The sequence below is a fragment of the Plecotus auritus genome, assembly GCF_963455305.1.
Source record: "Plecotus auritus genome assembly, chromosome: 10".
Lineage (NCBI taxonomy): Eukaryota > Metazoa > Chordata > Mammalia > Chiroptera > Vespertilionidae > Plecotus > Plecotus auritus.
In genome coordinates, this window is record NC_137785.1 from 50,691,000 (window position 1) to 50,709,764 (window position 18,765).

Sequence of the window (18,765 nt, forward strand, 5' to 3'; positions counted from 1 at the left end):
GTTTTAAAATCTCAGTGTTAAGGCTGCACTCCAATTTCTAGTGGTAGAACCCAGCTATTTATACTTACTGAACTCAGCTGATTTTTCATGTGCAGAGAAGGTGAAGAAAAATCAGAGAGAAGGAGCGGAAGAAGAGAAGGAGAGAGAGAAGGAAAGGGAGAGGGAGAGGGAGAGTCTTTCTATAGTAAGAATCCTAGGAGCACATCTACCCTTGCCTAAATATCAGAATATTCATTATAATACTGTATGTAGTAGCACAAGACATGTAGCAACTTGAATACTTCAACATCCATCATAGGGTCGTGATTAAATAAATTGTGATGCATCTGTAAAATGGATGTCATATGACTTCAATAAAACAGAGAAGCTCTTTATGTACTAACTAGAGGGTCAGAGCACAAATTCGTGCACGAGTGGGGTCCCTCAGCTTGGCCGTGATCAAGGCCTATGGGGGGGTGCGCGGCTGGCTGGAGGGAGGGGCTGCGGGAGGTTAGCCAGCTGGGGAGAGGGGCTGAAGGAGGTTGGCTGTGGGAGTTCACTGACTACCAGGGGTCAGCTCCTGTGTTGAGTGTCTGCCCCCTGGTGGTCAGTGCACATCATAGCCAATAGTCGACCAGTCTTTCTCGTTGTTTGGTCATAATGGTCGCTTAGGCTTTTATATATATAGATATATATAGATATAGGAAGATCCTAAGGATCTGTTGTTAAGTGAAAAAAAAGCAAAGTGAAGAACAGTGTATATAGCATGATATACTTTGTATTTTTAAAATAGTACTTATTTATATGTTTAGAACTCTCTGGAAGTATATATGAAAAACTACTGACAGTGGTACCTGGTTTTATTTTGGGGGAGAGATGCATACATATGGCAGAGGGACCAGGGTTGGAGCTTGATTTCACTATATGTTTTTGTGGGTGTTGTTTTTTGTTGTTGTTGGTGGTGGTGGTTTGTTGGTTTGTTTTTGGTTTTTGAACAATTTGACTAAATTATTTAATATATTAATTTAATGCAATAACTTTGCAAATGATTACAAAAAATTCACAGACATGAATTTGCAATACCAGCTATTAAAACAACCCTTGTGGTCCTGGGAAATCAACTTATATGAGCCTTAGTTTTCTCATCTTTAAATGAAAATTGTGGAGATGATTTATAAAATATGCATGAAAACCTTTAGCTCACACATAACAGATACCCAGTAAGTACCCATGTCCATTCCTTTACCATTCCTTAGAATTTGGGGTAATGTCCACTGTAAAAGTCCAGAGGGAAAAAGATACATGAGTTTCATTGTCTAAATATACTCTTTCTCTATTCTCTGGCTGGCTCCTTTTTGGGAAACATATTAAGGGGTGAGGACAGCAAAGGGTGATAAAACCAGCACCACATGGGGGACGAGAACATTTCAGAAACCTTATCATAACAAGGACTGAGCTCTAAGTCAGGATAATTCTATTGGAATAATGATAATTACATGTCAAGTCGCATTACTGTTATTGCATTCTCTCAAGAGTATTTGATAATTAAGTTGTCACTATCAAGTCTATAATGAAAGTCACTTGTATTGAAAACTTTTCCTGGAAAAGAATCCCAAGTGGAGTTCTCATTGGCCTTCCATGTGAATGTCCAAGAGTTGTCTGAGCTGGACTTTCATTTCTCCAGCTTCAGACAGGCAAGAGACTCTTTAAACAGGGCACAGGTATGTTTCCAAATTCCTCTTCAACAGAATGCCCCTGGAAGATGAGGTCAGTCTCCACAGGTAGTATTTGGATTATTCTTTATTTCTAACTGAAGTAACTTGAAGAGGACATACAGGTGAGCCTATATGCTCCCTGGTGACTGACTCAGTGGACTTGAGGACATTTACTCCAAGGGAAGAGTGGGAGAAGATGGTCTATATTGTTTGACCTTCAGTGAGCTGTGAGGAAACTAATGCCAAGGCAGCCAAAAATAGATCCTTCACAAAACCATTCTTTGTTGACACCATAGGGGATATTTAATCCTGAAAATAAATCCTAAGTTTTGCTTTCTAGGATTTCCTAAACAAGACAAATTTCATTGTATATATACATACATAATAAAATACATAAATATTTTTTTCTTTCAGGTATGAATAAATAATAATAAAAAGAAAAGGCATGTGTGTGGAGATTTATACTTAAATACATCTGGAAATGCAGTGTTAAATAAAATCAACATTTTTCTCTCTAAAGAAGGCCCCAGGAATTTTAAACTTTTAAAGTTGATTGTGATTTTTTTTCCAAAGGTGGGCTTAAGAGAATCAACATCACTGAAATATATTTGTTAGGGTATATTTTGGTCATAAAGTATTTCATGTGATCACTGTTATGTGGAATTCAGTTTTGCAACTGCTATATAAAACATTCTTACTGATTAATCTTACCACTTTTTAATTAAAAAAAGATAACTGGGAAGCTGTTACAAAGAGATTAGATTGAGAAATTGCTAGATAGATGATAGATAGCTAGATGATAGATAACGTTAGAAAGAAACAGGTAACCCAAAGCATCAGAGTATGTCTGAGACAGAGAAATGATCAGGAAGATGTATTAGCAGGTGAAAATTTTAGACTGAGATCATCCATGCTGAGATATGTTATACTTCCCCGAGTTGTAAGTGAGGCTGGGTTTTGGGGTTATGAATGGATTGAGACCTACTGAGACAGATATCTTCAGTGTCACTAAGCAGAAAACAACTCCCCATTGCTTTCTAGGTCTGAAGATAGTACTTCCTTCCAAGATCTGTTTTTGTTCCCTTATCTGTGAGTTGGAAAGATAGAGTTCCCTTTCTTAATAGGCAACTGTGACAAAGATGTGATGTTTGAAACTTAACACAGATCTCTGCCCTTAGTAAGGGCTTAATTTATACCATTTGTAATGATAGCACCAACTTGTTGAAACTCGACCAATCTCCTGGTATAAAATCTCAGAGCCAGTCCTTGGCCTGAAGTCATAATATGAGTTGTGGATGTGGACATGGAGCATCTAATGGGAGATTCTATTTCTGGCTCATCAAATCAAAGCCTCTTTGAGCAGAGCACTTACTACCTATCATGAATTGCCCTTTATGCAATGTTGTTAGTAACTATCTCCCCTACAACTCCCAGGTTTCCTGCATTTGTGTGAAGGGTTTGCAGCCTCTAGGACTAGAATGAAGATTCATGTTCTCAGTGACTGTGACATGCACACATATTCACGTGTCAAAATGCATGTGAAAATGGATTGATAAATGACAAGCACCAAGTGAAAATAGGGCTGTCAATAGATGCAATTTGTTAAGAGAAAATTAAGCTATAATGGTTTTACCCATCACGCATATGATTACAAAATTAATTAAGACGTCTTTATGTGGGAAATAAGTACTTTTAAGAGATGATTATGAGTGTGTTTAACTTTAGGCTGAGATAAACACTTTAACAAATTCATTCAAACATTGCTATTTGGAAAGTGGAAAAAAAACTATAAAGAGCATGGAAATGTAAACATTTTTCACTCTCTGGGAATACTAGCAGACTACGGGATATTGGAGGTCCCTTTCTTTTTTATGCCTGGTTCAGAAATGTACTTTGGCCCAATAGTTTGTGTAAGTTTCTCTTTATTTAGTTGGTTTAGTGGACAACGTCATTAAATTGCACTTATTGGTGTGCATCAGTTAATGGGGAACAATGCTTGCTCAAGCATCAGAAACTGTGTCTAAGTGAAAAAGGTACTTTCCTGTTGAAAACACTCAACAAAACTCTGAATACTTTGGCTAGAAATCAATGACGACAATTTTTTAAGGGCCTGGGAGTTCACAGATTGAGAACACAGCAAGGCAAAAACCTAGAAGTGTTCCAACGAAAAAAGAAAAATTGAAAGTTCTTACAGTTAAAAGTACATTCTTAAGAATTGGCAGTCTTGCATTCTTAGTCCCAGGATTGGTCCAGCATGATTATCAGTCAGATGTCAGGCAGTTAGGGTGATGGGTGCCAGGAGGTCTGGTCATATCCAGTGGTCTGATGTCAAGTGGATGTGTATTTGAGTCCTTCAGGGATTAACTGGGAGGTCTGGATCTGTGAATTCATAGTCAGAGGGTTAGCTAGTGGTCCAGATGGACATGCAGGCAAGAGGCAGGACTAGAAAGTTCAAAAAAGTTTAAGCTCCCAAACAAAATGGAGTATTTCTTCGTGCCTCAACCTCCATAACATTAATCATTTTAGTAGATTGGTTTAATGCAGTTCATTTTATATTTTCCCTGTATTAACTCTTGGCTCACTCCCTAATCCTGCTTCTTTCTTCTATTGCCTTCTGCTCCTCTGACAAACTACCACTGTGCTCTCTCCATTGGGATCCTCCCCGCAAAAACCCAGGTTCACCCAGACATCCCCTCTCACTGCCTCTGGGGAAAAGCATAGGGAATATGATAAAGTCATGCAGGAAAACTCATTATTTAAAATTTAAAATTATATTGGAAAAATTTAATTGCATTGCAGTATATGCCTTTTTAAATGGAAGAATCATAGAAAAAAATACTCCAAATATGAGATGTAACCAATATGGGATTTATAATAAAACTCAAATGTTTAAGTGATATTATTACCAAGCAAAAAAGAACACAAATAGGTTGTGTTATGCCACACAGTTATACTCAAAGACAGAGTCAAGACATTATTCTGTACTATGGGATGGCAAAAATACAGAGGAAAATAAGGACTTAGTACAACTAAGTCAGAAAGTAGTGGAAAACAAATACAGGTATTGAAAATAATAAAATTGTTACACTTTAAGGAAATAATCATCAATAAGCTAAAAAATGTTCTAGTAAAGATGTCAAAGATATGTGTAGTTTATAAAGATACAATAAGAAATACAAATATCCTATATAATAAAAGGTTAATATGCAAATTTCCCCCTCTACCAGGAGTTTGACCAGAAGACCAGGAGTTCAACCAGGGGTCGGGGCCGGCTGCCCAACCACGGGTGACCCCTCTCCCCCCGCATCTGCCCTGCCTCTGATTGTCCCCCCCCCACCACCACCCTAATTGGGACTGGGGCTAACCAACAGCCCATGGCCCCTCCCCCCGGCAGGCCCGACCAGATCAGCCCTGATCAGGGTGGGCCAGCCAGACCCCACCTGTGCACAAATTCATGTACCAGGCCTTTAGTAGATATATGACATTTAAAAACTTAAAAAAAAAACACACCACAGTACATATATACTTATTTATAATTTTTAAAAATTATAACATCTCAAATTTATTCTGGACATTTAGGGAAGTGTAAGCCATCAAGCTTATATCTGAAAAATTAACACACACACACACACACACACACACACACACACACACACACAAATATGTGGAACTAAGAAAACAAAAAAAGTACTTAAAATATATCCCTGCCACTCAACCCATGTCTATCCACCATACATCCTCAGAAAAGAATTATTACTTACTTATCTACATCAATCATCTGGTACAGGGAATTTATCAGGGATTCTTTTAAGGAATAAATAATTCAGATGATCTGCTTAGAGCACTCCCTATATAAGAGCCTTGAATAGACTTTCATTGTACTTAGAATAAAACCTAACATCTTACAATGAACTGTAAGTCCTTGAATATTTATTATCTCCTGGCATCCTCTCTGTCCTCTTCCCAAACTCAGTGTGCTCTTTTTCACCAAGCTCTAGCCACATTGACACCTTTCTTAGGTCCAGTCACCACTTCTGTCTTTTAAACACAGGATCCTCATTATTCCTTTCAGAATATTTAATAACATTTTTATTTCATTGGTGTGAGTCCTTGTTATATAATGAGAATGGTCATATAGAACACAGGCATTTGGACATGTTAGATTATTAGAAACTATTTTTTTCATCTTTATTGTTGAAAGTATTACATATGTCCCCTTTCCCCCTCTTCTATCCCACCCCCACCCCCACCCTCATCCCAGGCCTTCACCATCCTATTGTCTGTGTCCATAGGTTATGCATATATGCCTACAAGTTCTTCCGTTGATCTCTTCCCACCCACCCATCTTCTCCCACCCACCCACCCTCTCCCACCTTCCCTCTGAGATTTGACAGTCTATTCCATGCTTCTATGTCTCTGTGTCTATTTTGTTCATTAGTTTATTTTGTTCCTTATATTCCACATATGCGTGAGAGCATGTGATACTTGTCTTCTGTAGAAACACACTAGATGTCTTTTGTTTGCTCATCTTAGCTATTCTCCTCCCACTCTGGGCCCTGGAAAGCAGGCCCTCACAGAAGGCATCAGTGGCCTTCCTGCTCTCTGGCTTCAGATTGAATGGGGATAAGAAAGTGGGAGGCAGGGAAGAAACTGAGGCAGGAGGGTTTACTCCACTGACTCCCTTCATGCAATATCACTGTTGGTTACATGCATCTCTCTAATAGGAATCACATCTCCTGCCCAGCAATCTTCTTTGTGAAGCTACCTTCTTTCCTCCCCTCTTGCCCATTCAAACCTAGACCACAACCAGCTCTAGTTCCAGGGTACTTGTGCTACCTCTTGTTCTTCTCCTTAAACCAGGCCACAGTTTGTAAATAGTATCTTTTTTTAAACTCTCCCCAACTGTCCAGTTTGATCCTATAACTGACTTATAAAACGAACAAATAAAATATCGATGGTGAATTCAATGATAATTTAGTATTAGGACACAAATTGTTATAACTCATCAATAGAATGAGTAAATAAAAATAAATCATATGAATGGACATAATAAAGTAGTGATTATTGAAGTTGTCCTTAACACAGTAATAATGGATATTAGAAAAAAATGTAAAATAGCATTATTAGTAATGGTGAAACACTAGTTTAAAATTATTCTTGTTAATGCTAAAAATAATTTTGAGAGTGGATAATAGCATCATTACTTTTGATTTGAATTTTTAAAGTGATCTTCAACATCAGAAAAAAATAACAAAACAATAGGTATTTTTTTTAAGTTAAGAGTATAATGTTGAACAAATAATGCATTGTACAGATGATGTATTATCGAATTTTTCACTTGAAAACCTATGTTATTTTATTACCCAATGTTACTCCAATAAATTTAATAAAATTTGAAAATAAAGACTATAGTTTTTACTATTTGCCAATTATAAGATGTTTTACCTGGAAAACCCAAACAGAAGCGGCTTAAAAACAAAAACAGGCAAAAATAATTAGTGAGCCCAATAACAGAGTTGGTAACAAAATTAGCATAAAATCAACAATGTATACTCTCAAATGACAGTTTACCAAGTGTAACATATGCCCACTTGCCATAGCAATAACTAAAAATAATAGCATTTAGTTCCTGGTATAGAACCTTAAATACTTACCAATAAACTCTTGAGAAAATGCATTAAACTGTTTAAGACGGTGGAGTGAAGCAGGAAGAGTAAGTCCCAGACATTAGGTGATACTAATAAAAAACAGAGATGGAGTGACCCTGTGAACAGTAAAGCTCTATAAAGATTTGCTTCTCAGAGTTCTCTCTATGAGATCACATGTCTTTAAAATTAGAGGCTACTTTTCATATCATTCCCAGATTCTAACATCTACTCTATGATACTTCATTTTATATTTGTTGTATGAGTGATATATGTAAAATAGGAATTGAAAGAATGAGTGCAAAATGAAAGAGTGTCTGATGCAGCAAATGTTCAATTTCCAGTTCAAACTGCCTTTCCCTGAAAATAGACCTTGCATATAAGACCATTAGTGACCAAACACCTGAGATTGTACAACTCTACAGAAAATAGAAAGGATCTACGATGGTTGTTTTACTACCACCAAAGTCAGTGCATAGCAATAAATGGAACGTGGATGCTTTATATCTAGGAGGACTTTGAGAAAACTCATGACTCATTCAAATCCTGTCTTCACTTCCAATTTCCCTGCAGGGCCCCTTGGGAGACCAGAGGCAGCTGGAAGCCACTGTAGATGTCAGAGGGAGACAGCCATGTGAACTGAAGGATACTAAAAATAGAGTGAACGGTGGGGCCATGGGAAGGATTAGCCATAAAGGACTCAGGCTTTCCTCTGACTTGCAGTTATCTCTGAAAAGCTGTTTGAACCAATACTGTGAGTGGGAAGAAATTGTGACAACACATCAGAAGGGATTTTCATAGAGAGATTAACTGTATTGGTTTGTGAAACTCAGATATGGCCAGTGAGTATAGAAAGGGTTAGAGATTGTAAGTTTTCTTGAAAACAAAACTATTTAAAATATCAGACCCAAGTTTGGGAAAAAGTAAGACTTAAAAACCAATGTTGAATGATCTGTTATTAAGTCAAGGGGAGTGGTGAGGCTTACTCTACACCCTAGCAAAGATTATACGTTTTAAAACCAGAAGACCAGGTATCCTATCTAATAAAAGAGTAATATGCAAATTAACCATCACTCTGCTACACCCACAAGCCACGCCCACAAGCCAATCAGGGGCGAATATGCAAATAAACCCAACCAAGATGGCTACGGCCACAGAGAGCAGGAGGGAGGCTTGGGTTTCCCCGGCAATGGAGGAAGCCAAGCTTTCTGGCTGCCCTTGCGGGCCTAGGCCTCCACTCAAGGCTACAAAGTTTCAATGATAGAAGATACATAAACCCAAACAGAAATGGTGGCAGCCACGGAGCTGGAAAGAGCAGGAAGCTAGAAAGAGCAGGTTGCCCCGGTGATGGAGGAAGCCAAGCTTTCTGCACACCCTGGCCAGCCCAGGCCTCGCTTAAGGGTACAAAGTTTCAATTATAGAAGATACATAAATCCCCCCAAAAATGGCTGCCGCCACAGAGCAAACAGAAGGCTTGGCTCCGCTCCAGGCTACAAAGTTTCAATTGTAGAAGATAAATAAACCCCAGATACCAGGGCCTCCGCTTGGGTCACCAGGGGGCGTGGCCAGCCTGCAAACCACCACAGGCCCCTCACCCAGGCCGCCCCACGCCCCAAGGGAACCCCCACCCTGATCCGGGACACCCTTCAGGGCAAACCAGCTGACCCCCACCCGTGCACCAGGCCTCTATCCTATCTAATAAAAGAGTAATATGCAGATTGACCATCACTCCAACACACAAGATGGCTGCCCCCATGTGGTCAAAGATCCTGCCCCCATGTGGACACATGAAGGCCACCACAAGATGGTCAGCAGGGCAGGGCAATTGGGAGGGACCAGACCTGCAAGGGAGGGCAGTTGTGAGTGATCAGGCCTGCAGGGGAGAGCACCAGGCCTGCAGGGGAGGGCAGTTAGGGGTGACCAGGCCTGCTGGGGAGGGCAGTTGGGGGGGACCCAGGCCTGCAGTGGAGAGCAGTTGGGGGGAACCAGGCCTGCAGGGGAGGGCAGTTAGGGGCAATCAGGCTGACAGTGGAGCAGTTAGGCATCAATCAGGCTGGCAGGGGAGTGGTTAGGGGGTGATCAGGCTGGCAGGCAGAAGCGGTTAGGGGCAATCAGGAAGGCAGGCAGGCGAGCAGTTGGGAGCCAGCAGTCCTGGATTGTGAAAGGGATGTCCGACTGCCCGTTTAGGCCCGATCCTCAGGCCTAAATGGACAGTCGGACATCCCTCGAGGGGTCTCAGATTGGAGAGAGTGCAGGCTGGGCTGAGGGACACACACCCACGTGCACGAATTTCGTGCACTGAGCCTCTAGTAAAGTATAACAGGGAGCTGTGTGGCCTTCGGTAATTCATATAACTATCCCAAGGGTCCCCTTTCTTATCTAAATGATAAGAATAATTATACCACATCAGTAATTGTCGAGCAGATCCTTTGGGCATCTGTAAAACACACACATACACACACACACACACACACACACACACACACACACACACACCAGATTGTAAATGTTCTCTTTAGGAAAGAATGTCTCTGCATGGATTTTTGCATTGCATTACATTGAACATAATGGGATTTAAAAGAACTATAGATATCAACTTCTGCCCACCAACATGTTAATTACAGTTTAGAAAATTGGAAAGACACAGGACATGCTGGGAGAGAGAGAGAGAGAGAGAGAGAGAGAGAGAGAGAGAGAGAGAGAGACAGAGAGAGAGAGAGAGAGAGAGAGAGAGAGAAACATCAGTTGGTTTCTTTCCATATGCTCCTGAACTGGAGACCAAACCCATAACGCAGGTATATGCCCTGACCAGGAATAGAACCTACAACCTTTCGGTCCATAGGAAAGAACCACGTTCAACCAACTGAGCCACTCCAGCTGGCAGGTAACACACATTTCTTTCACATTTCCATTCTCCACTTGCTCCCTATCTTCTTTCTTTTCCAACTCCCACTCACATGTCAACTCAGTACCAGTGCCATACGAGATCCTAAGCAAGATGAACAAGGTATCCCCACATCCACTTCCAAAGCTCTCATTCACTCTCATAGCTTGGGAATCTAGTTCATCACAGTGCAATTCTAGCATTTCCTCAAGAAGTTGATAGCAATTCTTGCATTCCCCCACTCTCTTTCAGACTTCTATCTTAAATCCTAAATCCTTATAATGTGTACATGTATCTCATCCTTATTTCTAAATATAGTTGTATGTGTGTGCTAAAGAAAGTGAATAAAGTAATTGTGTAATAGGTTAGCAACAAGGGTAACATTGTATTTTCATATACAGACATTTTATTTATGCTTCAATGGTTGGAAAGGTGGCAGATTTTACAGACTAGACTTATATAAAGTGATCAGTGTCTGAATCCCAATGCTCTCATTAGCAGCTGTGTGACCTTGGGCAATTTATTTAGCTCCTCTATTCTGTCTTAGATCTCTTAAAGAAAAAAAATGGGCAGAGTAAGGGTACCTAAATGTAGAGTCTGTTGTTAAAGTTAATGAAGTAATATATGTAAAGAGCAAACAATACTGTTGGGCACATATTAAAAATGGTGAGTATATAATTACATTATAGTTATATGGTTGTTATATATTAATTTTAATATAGGCATACATTATATATGCATATATATGTGTATTATATTATATATGCATGCACATGTGTGTGTGTGTGTATATATACATATATATATAAAATTAAAGCCATTAACTACTTTATAAATTGTGTTTGTACTTTGTAGTTTCTGTACAATGAGAAAGCACAGAGAGTGGGTAGAAAGGTATACAGTGAATCAGCCAAATGCAGAGAATACCCTTTTACAAGGAAATGTCGCTAGCTATTTTTTTTTTTTCATTTTCCAGGATACATCATTTTGCTACATAATGAATAGTTTTACATGATAACTGAGATTAGGTACTAATGTTTTTAGCTCCCTAGAAATAAAATTATCAATGTGAAGTCTATGGAAAGCACTTTAGAAGAAACAGCCTAGAGATGGTATAGTGCTTACCAAAGCTAATCTGGGCATAGAATTTGGTACCATTAAAAATGCATAATGATTCCTAAAATCCTACCATGCTCCCCACATTGCCATGGCATGCATAAAGCTTTGTCAGTAATGTGCATTAGCTAAGTCTGTAAAACCCTCTTAGGAGAAATACTGCGTTTTAGTACATTTCTCAAATTGGCTAATTTGGGGATTAATTGAAAAGTTTTGAAATCATTAAGACTACAATTAATGCAGAATCTGCATCACAATTACTACTTTCAATTTTTTGTCTATCTTAAAATTAGCTTTTAGCTATTTTATTTGTAAGTGTAAATAAAAACAAAATAATCATTTTTTTCTTCTTTTGGAGCCTTGCTTTACAAGGAGTTAAATCATGGTTATTTATTAGCAACTCCATTTTCTATTTGTAGGAAATAGAATGGAATATTTATTGTAAGATGCATATTCATAAAATATAGATCTACTACTACAGCTTGACTACATTTTTTAATGCATTTTCTGTCTTCTAAGGGTATGTACAAAAAATCAAGTATTGCTTTCTTTATAAAGCTGTTTTCTTTGATCACAGCCCTATGTTTTATTCTTTGATCAAGTTGTTTCATTTTTTATTTTCTCCTATATGCTCCATTTGTCTAACATCCGGTTGTTTGCTTCACTCTCATTAAATGTGGCTGGTTCCCAGAATAAAATCACTTTTCTTGGCTTTGGTTTATTACGATCTCAAGCTTGTTTTTTCTTTTTTTCTTGTCTCTCCTCCCCCTTGCCACCATTCTCTCTTCATATACGGGAATTCTATTTTGTGGAATAAACAAAATGAAATGAAAGAGACTTTCCAGAGAGGCTCCACACTTATAAATAAGACATATACTAGTAAGTTAGTGTCCCTTCAATTTAATGGAAAACAAACTTGTCTATCTCCTAATTTCAAGCAGAACATGTAGGGCAAGTTCTATTCTCTCACCTTTTGTGTGACAGTTTAGCAAAAGGAAAGACAATTCAGTGCACTACATAGAGAACATCTTCACAACACATACACAAAGATTCAAAGTCTTGCACTGCATCAACAGTTCTTTTTTTTAAAAATATTTTTTAATATATTTTATTGATATTTCACAGAGAGGAAGGGAGAGGGATAGAGAGCTAGAAACATCGATGAGAGAGAAACATTGATCAGCTGCCTCCTGCACACCTCCCACTGGGGATGTGCCCGCAACCAAGGTACATGCCCTTGACCGGAATCGAACCCGGGACCCTTCAGTCTGCAGGCCGACGCTCTATCCACTGAGCCAAACCGGTTTTGGCAACAGTTCTTATTAAGATGTCAGAAATGATAAGGGCCCATTGTTTTCACCCTTATTATGGGGCAAGTCTAATAAGCAAGCTACAAAAATCAACCTCTATCTTGCTTTAGTAGTTAGCTGTTATGTAAATTATTTCTTTAACTGTTATATTAAACAGCTTCATTGAGATGTAACTCATATTATATAGTTCTCACATTTAAAGTATATAATTCAATATTCTCAATAATCAAACAAGGCCTAAGAGTCCACTTAAAACTGATTTCTTGGAAGTATAGAGGTTAACACTGTAATGGGTGAGAATAAGACACACATACATGTCTAAGACATACATATGTGATATTTCTTGCCTTATAGATTGTCAGACCTTTAAACACATAATTATACATGATGCACATAGATTCAGAAAGTATTACTTTTACTTAATTATAACACTTCCAGTCCTTACTGTTTCTTTAAATGGATCACTGTGTAAAAATCATATCATTGCATGAGTTTTTGGCAACAGACGTATTCATCCAGAAGATAAAATAAGCTAATTTATGCTCGACTGAAACATCCATGGATATATTATAAGAATAACTTGTAAATAACTTTATAACTTCAAAAAAATCTACTGTTAAAATGTGTCTTCCTCTTTCCTTCCAAATAAGTCTTTAAAAATGAAAGCATGTGCTGGAATAAGCCAGAAACTTGGATAGCGTGCAGGGATTCCTGGTAGCAGCTACCTCTTTAATCAATTATTCCAGAACAGTAGGTAATGCGTAACGTAGAAATATCTCACACAAGTATTATTTCAGTGACAGACTAGCCTCACATGGGCCAAAAACGTATCACTTGGAATTAATGTTAAAGAAGACAACTGTCAGGAAACAATTTGAGAAATTTGTGCTATTCACTTTTATTTAAAGTGATGTTTCAACTTTTGCTCACCTTGATAATGGAAGTATACACTAAAATTATAACAACAATCATAGGAAAACAGCATATTCTCATGATTATGAAGCAATGCCGAATCCACACATTGGGGTCAGACATTGTTACAAACCAACTGGGTTATATCAGGCCAGTTGGTAAAATGATCTGTATCTATGCCCTTGTTTTTCAGAACGGCAGTTTGTTTGATTTTTTTTTTAAAGGATATCTTTTTTTTTTAATATATTTTATTGATATTTTATAGAGAGGAAGGGAGAGGGATAGAGAGCTAGAAACATCGACGAGAGAGAAACATCGATCAGCTGCCTCCTGCACACCTCCCGCTGGGGATGTGCCCACAACCAATGTACGTGCCCTTGACCGGAATCGAACCCGGGACCCTTCAGTCCGCAGGCCGACGCTCTATCCACTGAGCCAAACCGGTTTCGGCAGTTTGTTTGATTTTTTAAGGGAGGAGAGCATAAGAATTGGTGTCCATTGAACATTGATATGCCATATATATTTTCTTATTTTTTTCATACCTATTGTCATCATTTTGTGTGCTGTTCTTGTTATTATTTAATTTCTATTTTAAAATAATTTTAGACTTGCTGAAAAGTTGCACAAAATAATGCCACATTCTCCTATTCCCTTCACCCAGTTTTCCATAATTATAATGACTTACATGACCATAGTACATTTATCAAAACCCAAAATTAACACTGGTACAGTATCATTAGCTAAATTACAGATTTCATGCAAAGTTCGCCAGCTTTTCCACTGATATCCCTTTTTCTTTCCCATGGTCCAAACCATGATCCCGTTTTGCATTTAGTCATGTGTTCTTAGGCACTTGTAGTCATTGAAGGGAGGAACTCGAGGGAAAGGAAAGGCCGGGTAAATGCTAAGGACAAATGTGGAGAATGACCGCCACAAAGATACCGTTAGGACTGATAACTGTTGGAGTCTATTCCAGTAACCGCTACAGTATAACAAATTAGCCCAAAATATAGTGCCTTAAAACCACAATAATCACTTCATTGTCCCTCACTATTTAGAACTGGGCTTGGCAGAGAGAGCTTGTTTATCCTCCACAATGTCGGGCCTTACCAGAACATTCAAAGGCCAGGGGCTGGAATCACCTGGAAGCGTCTTCATTCACACGTTTGGTTATTGATACCGGCTACTGGCTAGGACCTTAGCTGAGCTATCAGCCAGAGAACCTCCACATGGCATCTCCTGTGGCTGCTGGGTTTTCTTACAGCATGGTCGCTGGATTCCAAGAGTGACAATCTCAAAAAGACTAGGTGGAAGCTGTATTCAATGAGAAGGAACATAAACCCCATCTCTTCTAATTTCATTTTTCAATTACACTTTATATTCAACATTATTTTGTATTCGTTTCGGGTGTACAGCATAGTGGCCAGACAACCATACAGTTGACACAGTGATCCCCCAGTATTTCCAGTACCCACCCAACACCATACATAGTTATTACAATATTATTGACTATGATGTACTTTATATATATTTTAAAAAATATCTTATGTGACATTTCCATCTTTTCTATTCACAGTCAGTGTGTTGCATGCTCCTTATGAGTCAGGGGCAGCACATTACTTTGATGGTTGTGTGTCTGCATTAATAGCAGTGAGTATCTAGACTTCAAAGCTATAGTTTATCCTTAAGTCTCTAGTTTAAAAAGAGAAAAAGGAAGAAAAAGAGAGGGAAAGATGGGGGGAGGAAGAAAGAGAAGAGAGAGAAGTCTATAGAGTTAATAAACCAACATTGAAAATGAGCAAAAGGTTAAGAGTAAGTTTGGTGCGTACTGAAACTAAAACAATCCGGTAGTGGCTAAGAAGATTTACATTAGACACAGCCCTCCACAAACACCAGAGCCTAGGGAAGATGCTCCTTCTATGTTCTCCTCAGCATTGGTGCGCCCTTCCCTTTGTTTGACTTGAACAAGCACCAGGCTGGGCACCAGGCTGTGAGACAGAGGCTGGGTCTCCATCTGACTTGTCCACATCTCCCGCTTGCCGCACGGACTGCTTCAGATGTAGCAGAGATGCGTTGAATCATGACTAGTGAATAAATACTTCATGTAAGATGGGTGCAGCGGTCGGTGCATTGGAACACGGGGCATATTAACATTTTTGGCATGGAAGATATCCAACTAGAGGAGGTTAAGTATATGTGTAAGAAGGCACTTCTAATTGGACCTAATGTTAGGCTTGCAAAGTAGCAAAATAAACAATAGAAATGCCATTCAAATCAATGAGTCTTGAGATGTCACTTCTTCAATCCCACCCTCTCTAGCTGCTTGAATATTAGTTTTCTGACATCCCACCTTTAAGCTCCCAGCTCTCCCAGGTTCTGATTTTGGCAGAAAGCCCACCATTCGAAGGAACTTACAATTGAAGCACATAACCTTAGGTCTGGTGCCCGTCTGTTACTGACATGGCATATAATAATAAACAAATTCCTAAAATATTTGCAATGGATTGGGCGGGGGGAGAGTCCCTTTTAATAAAGAAAGCGTTGTTATATAATACATTTTCAAGTAATTGACATTAAATATTAATTGATTATATACATGTAATAATGTGCATGCATAATATGCATACATGATAAATTGATATATACAAGCAAAACATTGTTGTGAATGCAATTTGAAGAAACTACCATACATTACAGATAAGGTTGCTATTTGTAAATCCTAGATAATCTGTGATAGTGATATTAGGTAAGAAGAGGTATGTAATTTGCAATGGTTTCTCAACATATCTCCTCAAATGCTGCCTACTAAAGAATGATAGTGTTTATTTCACTCATGCCCAAATCCAATATTCCTAATTTTTATCCTCCCTAAGTTACCTATGAAATGAGATCATCTGTGATCATGGGAACTGGTTTTAAAAATTTGCTTGAGGGAAGTCATTGTCCAGGGATTGATAGATGTGACTCCTATTCTCTTCATAAAGGTTTGCTGCTGTGCCGAATATAATTAAACTACGCTCTGCCTTGCATGGTGAAACCTCCACGCCCCTACTGGGAATGTTCTAATTTACTTTATTTCTCCTCCCAGAATCAGACCACTAAGACTGTCTTTAACATTCCAACTTGCAAGTGCAAAACATATTATAGTTAAATAAAGTTGCCCATAAAATATTACAGCTTTTAAGATTAATTGATGAATATGCTTGAACATGTTTGAATATTTGCATTGGATGGGTACACAAATGGCGAGGGTTTTAAAATAATTCTGTTGGAGAGATCCATTTCTTTTTGCAAGCTTCATTTTTGTTGCCTGTTTACAGAGAATAATCAGTCAACATTATCCGCTAAAAGAAAAATATTTCTGTGAGAGTTACTTCTCACATTCATCCGATATATTCTCATGGTTAAAATATTTCCTGTTTAAATGGTCATCATCTCATTTAGGAAACATTTTCCAAATATAGTGTCTGTTATAGACTCTGTGTGGAATCATGCCTTGCATACTATTCTTGTTTAGAATTGCTGAAGGCCTGAAGTTTTTAACAGTAACTTAAAGTTTATTCCAGCTATAATGCAGGTTATTCTGACTTCAAGGTAGCCTCACAAGGCATACTTCTGAGTCCATTCCCAAGATATTCTGTTGTACTTATCTCTGCCTGTTTTATAGACCCAGGCAATCTCTGTTACTCCATCTACATTTGGATCACATTTCAATAAACAAATGGATAAGATAATTTTAGAAATAGTTAGTGCAGGAGATCAGTGTGATCTTAGAATATTGAGTTAAATGCTGCCACTACTGTTAATATTTGGGTGATAAATTCTTGTTGTAAATACAACCTTAAATGGTTCAAAGGGATAGTTTAGGAAAATGAATTGTCAAAAAGAATACAGTGCTTTGATATGGCCAGTCATTATGTCCCTTAATTGTGGCTTGCCAAGGAAATATATCATCCCCAACTGGACCTGCAGAACATTGTGCTGGAGGGTCATGGGCCAAATATAGTGTCTATGTTATAGACCCTGTGTTGAATCATGCCTTGCGAACAATTCTTGGGCAATGCATAGCATCCTTGCCTGAGTACATTCTTCTCTTGCAATATATAAATTAATTAAAAATGCAGATTTAGACGCCGATCATGCTGACAATCATAATTACTATTTAAATAATTGAATATCCAGGAAGACAGAAGCAAGACTTCTTTAAAGTTTGAAATCATGCATATACACATGATTCACAATCATAAATACACAAAGACATACACACGTTGATATATGTCATACACATATATTCTTACATATTCTAATTTCTAAGAATAATAAATATTCTTATAGTCAAGAGTTTATTAAACTTCTACTTTAGTTCAAGTAGTAAGTACAACCAACACTATTTAATGAAAATGGCACTATCGGGACAAATGTGCTCGGTTAATCGGCTGTTTACTAAATTTTAGTTCTTAGAGAACTTCGTTTAGCTAGCGTTGGTGCTTTAGTGTTCCTTCTATGTGAAGCTGGGGTAATAAGCCCTCCCTCAAAGGGTTTTCCTAAGGATCAAATGAAATGTTACCTATGAAATACTTGACATAGTGAGTGGAGCATTAGAAGAATTCAGTGAATGTAAGTTTACTCCACTCATGAGTTATGAGGAAGTCAATAGTATATATACAACGTGGCTTCTGGCTCAAAGAAATATACTATCTATTGATACAGAAGTCTGGGAAGAATCATAGGAGACACTGAAGAACCATCCAGAGGCAGGCAATGTTCTTATTTTATTGTCACCTAAGTAATAAACCTTCCCTCTCTCGTAGAAATTAAAGGAAAGGAGAAACAGTTCCAGAATAGGTTGAGGCAGCCCCACTGGAGAAGAGGTTCTGTAAAAGGAAAGGCTTTGGTTGGGTAAAAATAAGTAACAACTGAAGTTATTCGTAGGACAGTTAGGCCTCCATTTTAAATCATAGCCATAACCTTCTAATCACTTCAACCTATTGAAAAGTAAAAGCCAAAACTTTTCTTCAAAATAGGCCTGAAGGAGTTTGTTTCTCTCGAATGTTCGTATTTGAGATATCTTTGCCACATATTACACTAATGGCTATGCTGCCAAGGAAAAAAGGCCCGGTAAGGAAAGGCCAGTGGAGGCCACATGGTGATGCCATCACCCTCCTCATAATCTGTTTAGCCCTGGTAACTCACTGATCCTCCCT

General features: G+C 38.3%; 1 pseudogene across 1 annotated transcript in view; it reads right to left on the bottom strand.

Annotated features, from left to right (window-relative positions):
• Positions 1-17,161: 17,161 nt before the first annotated feature.
• Positions 17,162-18,765, bottom strand: part of LOC308236019 (ubiquitin-conjugating enzyme E2 D3-like) — a 56,100-nt pseudogene continuing 54,496 nt past the window's right edge. Inside the window, exon 2 of the transcript in view lies at positions 17,162-17,527. The product of the transcript in view is annotated as a ubiquitin-conjugating enzyme E2 D3-like (transcript). The remainder of the gene's footprint in view (positions 17,528-18,765) is intronic.